This window comes from Alosa pseudoharengus, unplaced genomic scaffold, assembly GCF_046254945.1.
Source record: "Alosa pseudoharengus isolate Yale_2024_CS ecotype anadromous, Long Island Sound unplaced genomic scaffold, YU_APseudo_1.1 YU_APseudo_1.1_scf_20, whole genome shotgun sequence".
NCBI classification, from domain to species: domain Eukaryota; kingdom Metazoa; phylum Chordata; class Actinopteri; order Clupeiformes; family Clupeidae; genus Alosa; species Alosa pseudoharengus.
The window spans coordinates 7,958,494-7,970,763 of record NW_027468664.1 but is presented as its reverse complement, the minus strand read 5'-3'; the positions used below and the strand labels follow the sequence as shown (position 1 = coordinate 7,970,763).

General features: G+C 40.6%; 1 protein-coding gene across 1 annotated transcript in view; it reads left to right on the top strand.

Moving 5' to 3' along the window:
* Positions 1-8,016: 8,016 nt before the first annotated feature.
* Positions 8,017-12,270, top strand: part of rassf8b (Ras association domain family member 8b) — a 29,753-nt gene continuing 25,499 nt past the window's right edge. Inside the window, exon 1 of the mRNA XM_076296439.1 lies at positions 8,017-8,382. The gene's annotated coding sequence lies outside the window, so the exon portion shown is untranslated. The remainder of the gene's footprint in view (positions 8,383-12,270) is intronic.

Below are 12,270 nucleotides of genomic sequence, written 5' to 3'. Positions count from 1 at the left end.
TGAGACAATGGGTACACTTTTGTGTAGTCTGATGTGAAATGGGTCTTAAATCTAACTTTTTGAGGGGCACTGACGCTGCCATGACGCTTCTGTTCCTAGATACACTGACTGAACTGATTAATTATGTTTGGGAGAAAAGAGATATAAAGCACTTACACTGAAAACGGATTGGTTGATTTAGCAAAACAGACCAGGATGCTCTCTGTCTTGGATGCGCTTCAGGCACAAACGCACCACTCCTCTCTCTCTCCCTCTTCGTTGTGTGCGCATTAAGCTATGCACACGCGATTTGAAGCAAAGATTCTAGAATCTTTGATTTGAAGTCCGGTCTGGCTTGCGTGCTCTTGTTCGCTCTAGGTTCCGGGAGATTTTATGTAATTTGCGGGCGTCAGGAAGCCGCTATCAATATGTGGGAGACTCCCAAAACTTCGGGAGACTTGGGATGTCTAGCTAGACAGCACTTTGTCGCCAGCACAGAATGTACAATGTACCTTAATGTTGTCATGTTTAGCTGACACAAACTCAAAGTAATGACTGATGAAATGTGCATCTCTCTCTCTCCCTCCATTGTTGTTTACGTTTGTGTCGCTGCACGTGAATTGTCCTCATGCTGAAAACGTGAGCATAGCCTACATGACATTAATCCCCAAGACAAGAAGAAAGCAAAGAATATATCTTTTTATTAAGGAAAATTACAAAAATAGTAACGCACAGTAACTTAGATAAGTAATTTTAATCTGATTACTGGTTTGTAAATAGTAGCGCGTTAGATTACTCGTTACTGAAAAAAGTGGTAAAAATAGACTAACGCGTTACTAAGTAACGCGTTACTGGCATCACTGGTTACTAGTGGAGAGAATGGCACATGGTTCACTGTCTGTCAAGATTAACATCAGAGCTTTACTATTTATGCCATTTCTCCACCCTCTTGACTGTGACCCAACATAATTTATATGTCGTTATTTCAGGTATTTTATCAGCAGCTTTCCATGCCCAACATATCCAGATGGTTTCTGTTAAGAGTCCTGTGTGGGTGGGTGGGGGTTGACTGTGTGTCTGAGTGTGTGTGTATTTAAGGGAGAGCGCCTTATCCAAGAGGCCCACAGAGCCCTAGCTGTACTCCTCCTCTCTATATGTCATCCTGGTAAAGAAGGTCGGCTGTGAGAGAGTGTCTGAATTCGCCCAGCCACAGATACAGTACGTTGTCCTTTCTTATGTCACAAAGTTAACGACAAGCCAAAGAAAATGTCCAGTTTTGAATAGTTCTGGATCTAAACTCACCACACAGGAATGAACATTAACATGTGATACAAAGGTTTTCACTTTGGTTTCGAAAGACCTCTAGTGTAGACTACAGCCTTTCTATTCACATGGCAACACTGAATACACTGGGAGGTCAAATAATCCTGTCTATTGTCAATAGTCTGTGCATGCATGCTGTTCATGCTATCATGATAACATTCTGTAAAAATAAACATGCACCCTAGGAAACATAAATAATTCAGAAACACCTCCAAAATAATAGATTGCAATTCAAAAATGGTTTGTTGTCTTGTCTTGTGAAATAGCACGGCTGCCTTGAATAAACCCTCCATGGACTTTAGTGTGTTAGAATGATTGTCAATGCAGGAATGTTCTGATTGAGCAGCAGATAATGTCCAGCATGGACTGAGAAAACAGGCACTCACCCAAGCACTGCAGTGAGCAACCCCAACAGAGCTGCCTGCCTTTATCAGCTTCACAAGGTTTAAGCCACAGAGGTACTGTACACAGCATCACTCTGCCAGCCAAGGAATGTGTGGAATGTCTGCATTTCATTATGATGTCACAATGAGAAAAAAGATGGATAATTTCTTCTTCTTCTCCTCTCACTCTTTATAGCAGTAAATATTTAGGACGCCAGTGTATCAACGTTTGTCTTAAATCCAAAGTCAAGTTCCATGCCAGAGTTTGTTAGTTCAACACTGTTTTTTTCTTACAGTATTGAGTGCTAATCTGTGGGGCATGTGATATACAGGTCTTAAACCTATAGAGGGCAAAGTGTCTTTCAGACAGCCTTCACAGAGAGAGACCTGAGGAATTCTGGTTAGACAACTTGATAGGCAGTGAGACAACACTGACCAGCTGTGTTGGTTGTCTGGAGCAAGCTGTCTGGCATGCCTGCGTCATCCTAGGCAGATGCTATATCAAGTGCTTCAACAATAGTATGCTCTACTCTGGTTTGTATGCACTGGCAGTGGAAACACTGCTGGGTTTTGGCATACAAAGAGCCTTCCTGATTTAATACATGTCCAGGATGAGAAATGTAATCCCCTTAAGAGCACCTGCAGCTATTGGCACTGAAATGTGACACAGAATAGAGTTGGACACAAAATATAAATAGTTGTCAGACACAGCTACTTTCTCTGGAAGATACTTATGAACACTTGATAGTTTAACAAATCAATTATCATCATTTGCTTGAATTTCCCCTGGGGATCAATAAAGTATCTATCTATCTATCTATCTATCTATCTATCTATCTATCTATCTATCTATCTATCTATCAATAATGTGAACATTTCCTAACTGAACAATGTTGACAAGTAACCTAAAATGTAATAAAATGTATTTAATATAATTGTATGCATTTGCAAATAGTAAATGTTGTTGAAAATAGCTATGGGAAAGGAACTGCAAAATCTTCTGTTACATCGATAACCAGACCTGATAGCATTTTACACTAATGATAATTGTGACAGTAATGGTTCTTGTTTGTTTTGCTAATTTTTATGGATGTGGTCTTATGGAAAGGAAAGCCTGTTCATTGATTGGATTGAGTGGATGAGGTTTCAGAAAGCTTAAATAAAGAATACAATAAATCCCTCACCAGACACACCAGTCCCTGAATGCATAACAATTTGCTCAGTACTTTCGGAGGGTAGCAGCCATGTAAACGCCTGACATCAAATAAGGTTAATGGTGTTTTCACTGGGTGCAGATGACAGAGACTGGTGGGAACTGGGGAGTCGCCACTGTTCAGGGACTGCTTGCTTGTTTAAATATAAGGAGATCTTGTTGGGGTCATCACTTTTTCCACTCTCTTTCCATTTGCTCCTGCATGTGTTTTGGAGGAGGCAGTGAGGAGCTGGTATTGATTACCCAGTGAGGGAGAGAGACCTAGAGCTACCCGCTCCACTCAGGCCTGCGCAAGAGGCCAATGATTTACACCCTCTCCTGACTAAGAGTATTTCACTCAACGCCCCCACACATACACACACGCTCATGAGCACACGTTCACACACACACACACACACACACACACACACACACACACACACACACACACACACACACACACACACACACACACACACACACACACACAGACACACATGCACATACACACTCTCTCTCTCTCTCTCTCTCTCTCACACACACACACACACACAGACACACATGCACACACACACTCTCTCTCTCTCTCTCTCTCTCACACACACACACACACACAGACACACATGCACACACTCTCTCTCTCTCTCTCACACACACACACACACACACACACACACACACACACACACACACACACACACAAACACAAACACACACACACACACACACACACACACACACACAGACACACACACACAGACACAGACACACACACACACACACACACACTTTTATCTTTTTAATGGAGCAGCAAGCATATGTCTGCTTCTTGAACACCCTTCAGCTCATGCATGAAAGCATTTCTCTCAAATATGAATTCCTTCATCCTTCAATAATAATAATAAGAAGAAGACAAATAATAAATCAATATAATGGCAATTGTCTGGTTGTTGGTGTGATTCAATATTTCTTTGGTGATATGGTAGCTTTCTGTAAACTTATGTCATATTCACAATATAGATTGTTAGAATTTAGCTGAGCATGCGTATGTGTCGAACACCATTGTAGATAGATAGATAGATAAATAGATAGATAGATAGATAGATAGATAGATAGATACATAGATAGATAGATAGATACTTTATTGACCCCCAGGGGAAATTCAAGAAATTCATTGTAGACAATCGATTGAAATTCCTGGGCACTTTTAAGGTAACAGATCAGCATACCATTTGGTTTTGTAATGGTTTACTTTTACCCAGTTCAACTGGTTACATACCATTTATAAGAATAAAACAGTAATCTGTTGTTACCTGAGAGTACTCAAGTGTTAAACCATACTTATTAACAAACCGCTATTTAATATTACAGTTTTTCTCGATTGTTTTGAACAGTTAACACCCGTGTCTGAACAAAAGCACTCTGGACAAAATGACACATTTTGCTTGCAAAAGGCTGTTACTCTCTCAAAACACTTAAAACATGCAGCAAAAGCAAATCTTCCCTTCAAACACTACAACTTGTTGCCAATTAAAAACACTCTTTAATCAATCATTACACACTGGACAACAAAATGCAAAATCTAGTTCTCAAAATGAGCATTTTTGCTATGTCTGTTCCATTGCTTTCTCATTTTTCTGGTATCAGAAAAAAACTGTGAAAAGACAAAATGTACTGAATAAAAAAATAATTTATTCATTCCTCCCAAGATGTAACTGCCATTGACATGTAAGACATACAGTAAATACCTAGCAAGATACAGTAAATTTCATTGAACTACAACTTGGTCATTTTTCATCGAAATAGTCCTACAGTAAACACCTTTTGTACTGTTTTCTCCACCAAATAGGCAATACAGTACTTTGTCTAAATGTGCATTAGATGATACTTGCCTAAATAGCAACACAGAACAGACATCTCTTATGTATAATAAATGATTGCTGATTGAAGAATTGTGCAAAGGAGTTTCACACAGGTGTATCAGAGATTCAGACTTATGCAAGGAATATATACCACCTGTGAAAAGATGTTTTCCTTTTGTTTAGCATGGGAAAACCAATAGAGTTTGGGGCTTTTGAATGACACCTGTGTTAACTGTTTTGCAAAAGGGTGTGAGAAATGTGTGAACCCAATGAAAATGTGTGAACACATTCGCAAGAGATGACTTCTGCTGTGCAAAGAAAGTAGTCATGAAGACCAAGTGGGTTCTAGTTTACTTAAGCAGGTAAAAGCAATCGAGAAAAACGGTAACTGTGACAATAGGCCCATTATTGAGCTCAAGATAACCTAACCTTTTCAATATTTATACACACACACACACACACACACACACACACACACACACACACACACACACACACACACACACTCACTCATTAAAAAGTGGAATAATGAAAAACAGCAGGAGTTAATTAAGATGTTAAACACAGAACCTAAACATATGTTTGCATTGTCCTCTGAACTGAACGGGTTTACTCTGCCACCAAAGAGTAGCCATACTGCAAATCATCATTAATACTTTACATATTCTTAGATGTCACCAGTCCATCTCATTTATGATTTTAAATAGAATCTAGTCATATATGACCATCTGACCACAAGGAAACACACATTCTGTCAGACGAGGGCTTTTTCAACTTGGTTAAGATTACAGTTTTATAATCCGATTGCTCCAAAAAGCTGGTGCTCAGTAATAACATTTGGTTGCCTAATAGTTTTGTTGAATTATCATAAAATCTGTTTATTGTTTACTTGAGAATATTGCAATATTCAAGGACAGACATTGACGTCAGGTGTGACCTCTTGGCACTTTTGTCAATGTATAGTCACATATGGTTTTCCAATGGAGGCGATAAGAAAGGATCCTGGAAGCATTACATCAGGAAAAACAGATGGGCTCTTTGAGATGAACCACACACTAACATGCTCAAAGGTTTAATCCCTCAAATAGTGCTGCATCTCTCCACAACATTGCACATTGCAGGATTACACTGGCCTAATCTCATCATAGGAAGGTCTGATGTAATCTGAGAGAAAGGGACTGAGAAGAGATTTGACTGAAATCACACAGCTATTTAGGCCTCAGCTGTAAATCCAGTATTTTGTAACTTTAATGTCTAGGGCCAGAAGTCCAACCAGAAAAAGGCACTTTATCCCACATTCTGGTGTAGATAATTTAGATAATCTAAATAATTACTACATAAAATCACTATCAAAAATGTCTAATATTTTTTTTTAATTAGTGTAGAAAATAACACAAAATGTGATATAATACAAACATATCTTTTGCAAATGGGTAAACTGATTGATGCATAATAACTGATATAGTGAATTTCCATTGCAGATTATCTATGCCTTATTTCTAAACCTGCAAAGAGACAGTCAAGCACAAGGAGAGAGTTGCTCCATCATTTTACCCCATCAACGCAAGACACATTATCCTCATGTTTGAGGACTTTAATACCTAAAAATTGAGATCCACATCCTTTGAATTACACAAGGCCCTCACAAAGCGTCCTGGGCGTGTGCAAACTGCAGCACAGCAAAAATCTGACAGACAGCAGCATGATACAGCAAAGAAAGAACTCACTTTAGATTCTCCCCACACACATACAGATACAGGCTGCATCTGCTGCTCCATCACAGTGGGTGTAAATATGAGCCGTGAAGACTGCCCATTAGATTTGCAGAGCCATGCATCCATACAGTCTCCTCTTATTGGCACCCAGTTTGTCCCCCTGCATTTACACACGCTGAGATCTACTATTTGCACAAAATGTGTACATTTCTGTTCTTTTGAAAGTGTAGAGTGATTCTTTGGTTGGGTGCGCATGTGCTTTGATTACGGTGGCAATGTGATAAAATTAAACTGAGGGTGCCGCAGATCAATTTTAATTAAGCAATGACTCAAAACGGCATGAAATCGTCCGGCAGCAAGAATCTAAACTTCTATAAAAAGAATGCCATTTCATGGCTTGGTAACTTCATGATTAAGTCTTGGAAAATATCTGGTTGGTGAGAGCGAGCGAGAGAGAAAGTTCATGGCTGGCATGCATTGCGAATTCTGGTTTAATTTATATTTGACAGCCACTGGCGCTGAAGAGTATGGCTATGCCCTGAGAGCTATGCGTGGCTTTTGAAGGCCTAAATAAAATATTTCAAACTCACCATCTGACATGCACCTGCAGACTCTTGAGGCTTCTTTGAACAGCTATACTAAGCTGAAAAGAAACTGCACGTAGGTCATGTTGCCATGGATTTCTTAGTCTGTGGTTTGTTTGATGTTGCCAAGTGACAGCCTGTACTTTGCTACAACAGAACACAAAGACCTATGCTGTGCTTCCATAGGCCTGTATCTGACTGACAGTAGAAGCATTCATCAATGATTTCTCTGATTTTTGTTACAAGCAAAGAATTCTAGACTCTATTGCTGTTGTAATTGTTTACATAAAAAAAGGAAAGACAAAAGGAGCTCTTTTAATTGTTTCACTCAATTTATTTGACCTTTTCTCTTTTCCTTTGTGAACTATTATTTGCCTAAGCAGTTTAGTTGGTATATCACAATGTAGGCCAATGATAGAAGACATAAGGCCTATGTCTCATCATAACTTTACATAACTATGTTAAGTTATAAGACATAAATGACAATTTCCAAAATCTCCTCATTTTTAAAGACATTGGGTACTGATTTCATCTAGCCTATCACAGCTGTGGAGGCAAGCAAGAGTGTTTTGCCCCCCCCCTCATTTAAGAACAAGTCAAAGAAGACAAACAAAGGCTGTATTTTTGTGTAGTAGGCTAGGGCTAGTCCTGTAGTTTCCCCCTTACTTGATCTGACTCTGTAGGTGAGGTTGGACAGACTTTGGCAAAGAGATGGAGCTATTTCTCGGGAAATTGACAGAAAACCATTTATAGGCTACTTGCACTGCTTTCATTGTCCCGAAGTTTCTGAGAAAATAAGTTAATTTCTAAAAGTTGGCTATAATACGTGCTCTTATAAGCCATTCTTTTAGTTGGCATGGTAGCGTAAATGAAAAACACTGTCGAGAGTCGACGCAACTTTTAACCAACTACTGTCCTGAACCGAGCTTGGAGGCGGGCTAGGTATCTGCATTTGCAATTGGTGAGAGCAATGCAGCTTTAAACCGGTCCATAATGCCTTGCGGTGTCCCAGTTCCGTTACAATGTATGTACCAGGCTGAGCATTAACAGAGCTGGAGGTCTCAGTGACCAGTGTAACTACCCTCTACCTGAATCGGAATCCAAGACTATTAACTTTATAGCGGCTGCTTTTAAATAACGTCGCGGACAGACCGGACGACTGGAACTCTGGAACTATTACAGTGCAGATTTTAGGCTGCTGTAGTCGAGACGGTGAGAAGAAATATGTAGTCTTGCTGCTGCTTTCATGCTCAAGAAGACCTTGGACACAAGCGAAGTGGAGTGGAACACTGTAGCGGGCTGACGGAAGTGTATGGTGCACCTCGACACTGCATCTGGAAGCAGGTATGGAGATTTCATGAACGTCACAGCCTGTATGTTCTCTTTCATGTCGTTACGCGCGCGGTTCCGAAGGAAACAAAATAACTTCACGGCCACAGCATGATAATTGTTGGGATGAGAAGGGTTGTTCGGAACGTAGTGATTATTGCCTGTCAGTGCTGAGAAAACGTAGGTCACGGGACGCTGTCCTGACCAGCTCAACCCGAAATCAACTGTTAGCTCAATATACTCATGCCGTGACAAATGGGCGATGTCAGTGTCGGGACATTTCTAAATTTTTGTGGGAATGCTATTTTTGTTGGCATTCGTTGATGTCGCAGCCAGGTGGAAAAATAACTAGGCTTGGGTCCTGCCTGAAAACATCAAGTATTGCCTAATGCAGAAATCCCATCTTTGACTAGGCTATGTCTAAATTAGGCTGGTAGACCACGCACTTTGAAACAATGTAGTCTATGGTAAGAACTGATGTTTTTCAGTTGGTTATTCTTGTGGCGGGTAAACATCCTATAGACTAGGCTACATATCGATGCCTTTTTATTAGTCTGTAAAGGGCTAACGCAGAATATGTGAATCTCCAAGGTGCCCTGTCCGAATCAAACAGGTTGCTTTCAGTCTTGGATGAAAATGTAATTTATTGTGACTTTTAAAACCTTAGCTATTTATATCAAAAATGGTAAATTCCTCTGACAGGTTTTTTATTCGTCTTCTTTACTTAGGAGTCTGAAAGTTTCCTGATCAGATAATGTCACATCACTTAAATCTGCTTTGAAATGTGAACATAATAACCCTCCAAATAGGAAACATAACTGGCCAATATAAGTGCCATGCTCATTGACATTACAGATGGCTGGCTGTGTATTTAAATGGTGTGGATTATGTCATAATTAATCCTTTGTCTAAACTGTGAAACACTATTGAGTGAGAGAGAGCTGCTATTGGAGAATTCCATCCAGCCATGTTAATAACTGACAGTTAATCCCAACCACAAACAATCTGGGAGCGCACAGCAAGAGACAATGCCCACGAGGAAGAGGGAGGCGTCCGTCACCGCTGATGACATACTTCACCATCTTGATGTAGTCGACTGTGTTGCAAGGCAGACTTACCCAGCAAAATACATGCTTACACTGAACTGAGCGTCTCACTTGGCCCCAGGGACTTCCAGAGGCATGTAGTCATAAACAATGAAATCAAAGAACCACCATTGCAGCGATTGCACTTAGGTCACAGTCACCTGCATGGCGAATGATGAAGGAGATGTCACTCACAGTGATGTCATGTTGTCATATTTTATGATTTTGACAGATGACCCTCACAAACCATGTCACGCTTCATTGATGGGATAGATTCCGTTAGATAGTACAGATTTCGTTGTTTACCTGCAGAAATGGAGGAGCCTGTTTATGTTAATTGATGGGATGTTTACATCCTGTTTAGTCCGAACAGTGGAGGAGTCAGTTCTAAGTAGTGCTGTTTGATTATTTATCACTGATTAAATCTATAACTGGTAAATCTATAAAAAAATGTTGTGGATTGTAAACACAAACTTTCAGGGAACAGCATGTTGAGACATAGTCATAAATGTCTGAATCACAAATGGATTGGGACTTCCAGAGATAGAAATGTAAAACCTTGACAGCTTGCTTGACTTATAATTTTCCCTTACATATGCATGGAGAACTCATTATTCATAAAACACACAGAAAAACACTTGGTGCGCTCCCTCCCTTTTATCTCATTTATTCTCCTCCCATTTTATTTTTTCTCATTAATCAGATTCACAGGAAATGGAACTCACTAACTTGCCCCATAGATTTGCTCCCTTGACAATGTGACTCCATCATTAGGCATTCTAGTCAGTCGCATTTGCATCATGGTGCTACCCTGGCCTGCCCGCTCTTCCCTGGAAGAGAGAGAGAGAGAGAGACTCTCAGTCATCGGCCTGGATTGAGAAATGATGGTCCCTGAGCAGTGAGCCTCCACATACTCTGGGAGTACCGTCAGAGGCGCTGACGCATAGTGGGTCTGCATAACACTCTGATTGATAACTGATGGCAGCATTGAGGGTTTATCGCTAGTCAGTGGGATGCTGGTAAAAGCAACAGTGAGTCATACCACAGTAATAGAGGCCCAAGAAGGGACAGATTGTATTTACTTTGGAAGTGTGTGTGTGTGTGTGTGTGTGTGTGTGTGTGTGTGTGTGTTTTGGATTGGGGATAGAGGAGAAAAAGACCTCCAGAGAAAAATGATGTTTAAGTTCTAAATAAGTCCAGAGGTGGAGAGCTGCTATGTGCTGGAGGTTAAGGCAGCATGATTAACAAGGGTTTCCCAGCTGTGGAGGCTATAAGAGAGGGAGTGGAGGGGGTGATAGAAAGGACATCATTACACAACCACACTGGATCTTATTACATTCAAGTGCATAAACAGTTTCTGTAATTGTAGATGGCCTGTTGCTGAAAGCAGCTTGATCCAAGTTTAGCCTTCAAATAAATCAGAATGCTTTACAGGATGTGTGATCTGTCCTGCAGTATGTGCTGTGTGTGTTCTTACTGGCATGGGCAGCAACCTTCAAGGGAGCACTAGCTTCTAGGTGGGTAACCAGTATTCAGTAGTTGAGTTCAGAGACAAGTGATGACCCTGGTCCTAAATGAGATGCTCAAAAGAAAAGGTATATTAATTTTTGGTACAAAACCACAGGGCCCTTTTAAAGCTGGTTGACTCCATACAGAGCTTTTTAGACTGACAATTTGGCATGGGATGATAAGTAATGGAGGATGAAAGGGTATTGTCATTTCCTCTTGAAATAAAGCCCAGTCTATGGGCTACGCTCGGTGAAAACAACATTTCCTGGTTGTATTTATTCATTGAAGATGTCATACAACTATTCTGATGCACTAGATAAAACGGCAAAAGCGCTACAGTCGGAAGTTGACAACAGCTAGATTGAGTAAGTGCCCCTACAAACTACCAGCTGTCTCATGGAAAAATGACCCGACTAAATGGCTTAATATTCTGTGCCTTTTTTTTCCATTCACATCAGTTGTCCATGTGTTTGTTTTGAGTTGAGTTTTGTTGCGTTAAGTTGTCCCAAACCTGAAGTGGCCACAACATCCTCCATTTGGTAGGAATTTCCCTACTGTCAGAGGTATGACCAATGTTCAAGAAAGGATGACAACGTTTTCCCAGCAGGCTTTGCCCTTCACCGCATCTTTTTGAAAGACCTTTGCACAAACAGATAAAATCCTCAGGGATATCTGCCATTTCCTCCCACAGCCATCAGTGGTGCTGTCATCTCTTATCCATGGGCAATGACACCATTGTCTAGTCTTGCCCCAGACAATGGCTCATGTTAACGACACGATGTTGGACTGTGATAAGGCCCATGAGGGTGGCCCCTGCAGATCGTCATGCACCAAAGATAAGGAAAAGGAGTAAACAAATTGCTCAGGTTCCCGCACTAAAATAACGGCTGACCCTCTTTGATGATAACATCTGGCATTGCACTGGGTGCATCAGGTGGGGCCATAAACTCTGGTGTAGCACACAGTTAAAATTCATCTCACAGGCAGGCAAAGTCTTTTGCACCACAGAGATGCGTATGCATTGGTTTATATTTTGGCTGTGAGAGCCCAGCAAGGCTCTGTGTTGATGGCAGAGAGCCCTTCTAAGAAACAGCAGGCTTTAAATAGAGATTAGATTGCAGCGGAAGGATACAAAAGTCTCCTTTCAGTGTTAACGGTCTCTCATTGAAGTGATTTGAATCCCTTGGATTCACGGTGAAAAGCTCACACTATTCTTTTGTGTTTATTGTCTTCCCTGGGCTGAATAGGGTTTTTTATGTTTTTATTTATCAGGAAAGACATGAAGTCAGACTGTTGGGAATCACGCCTA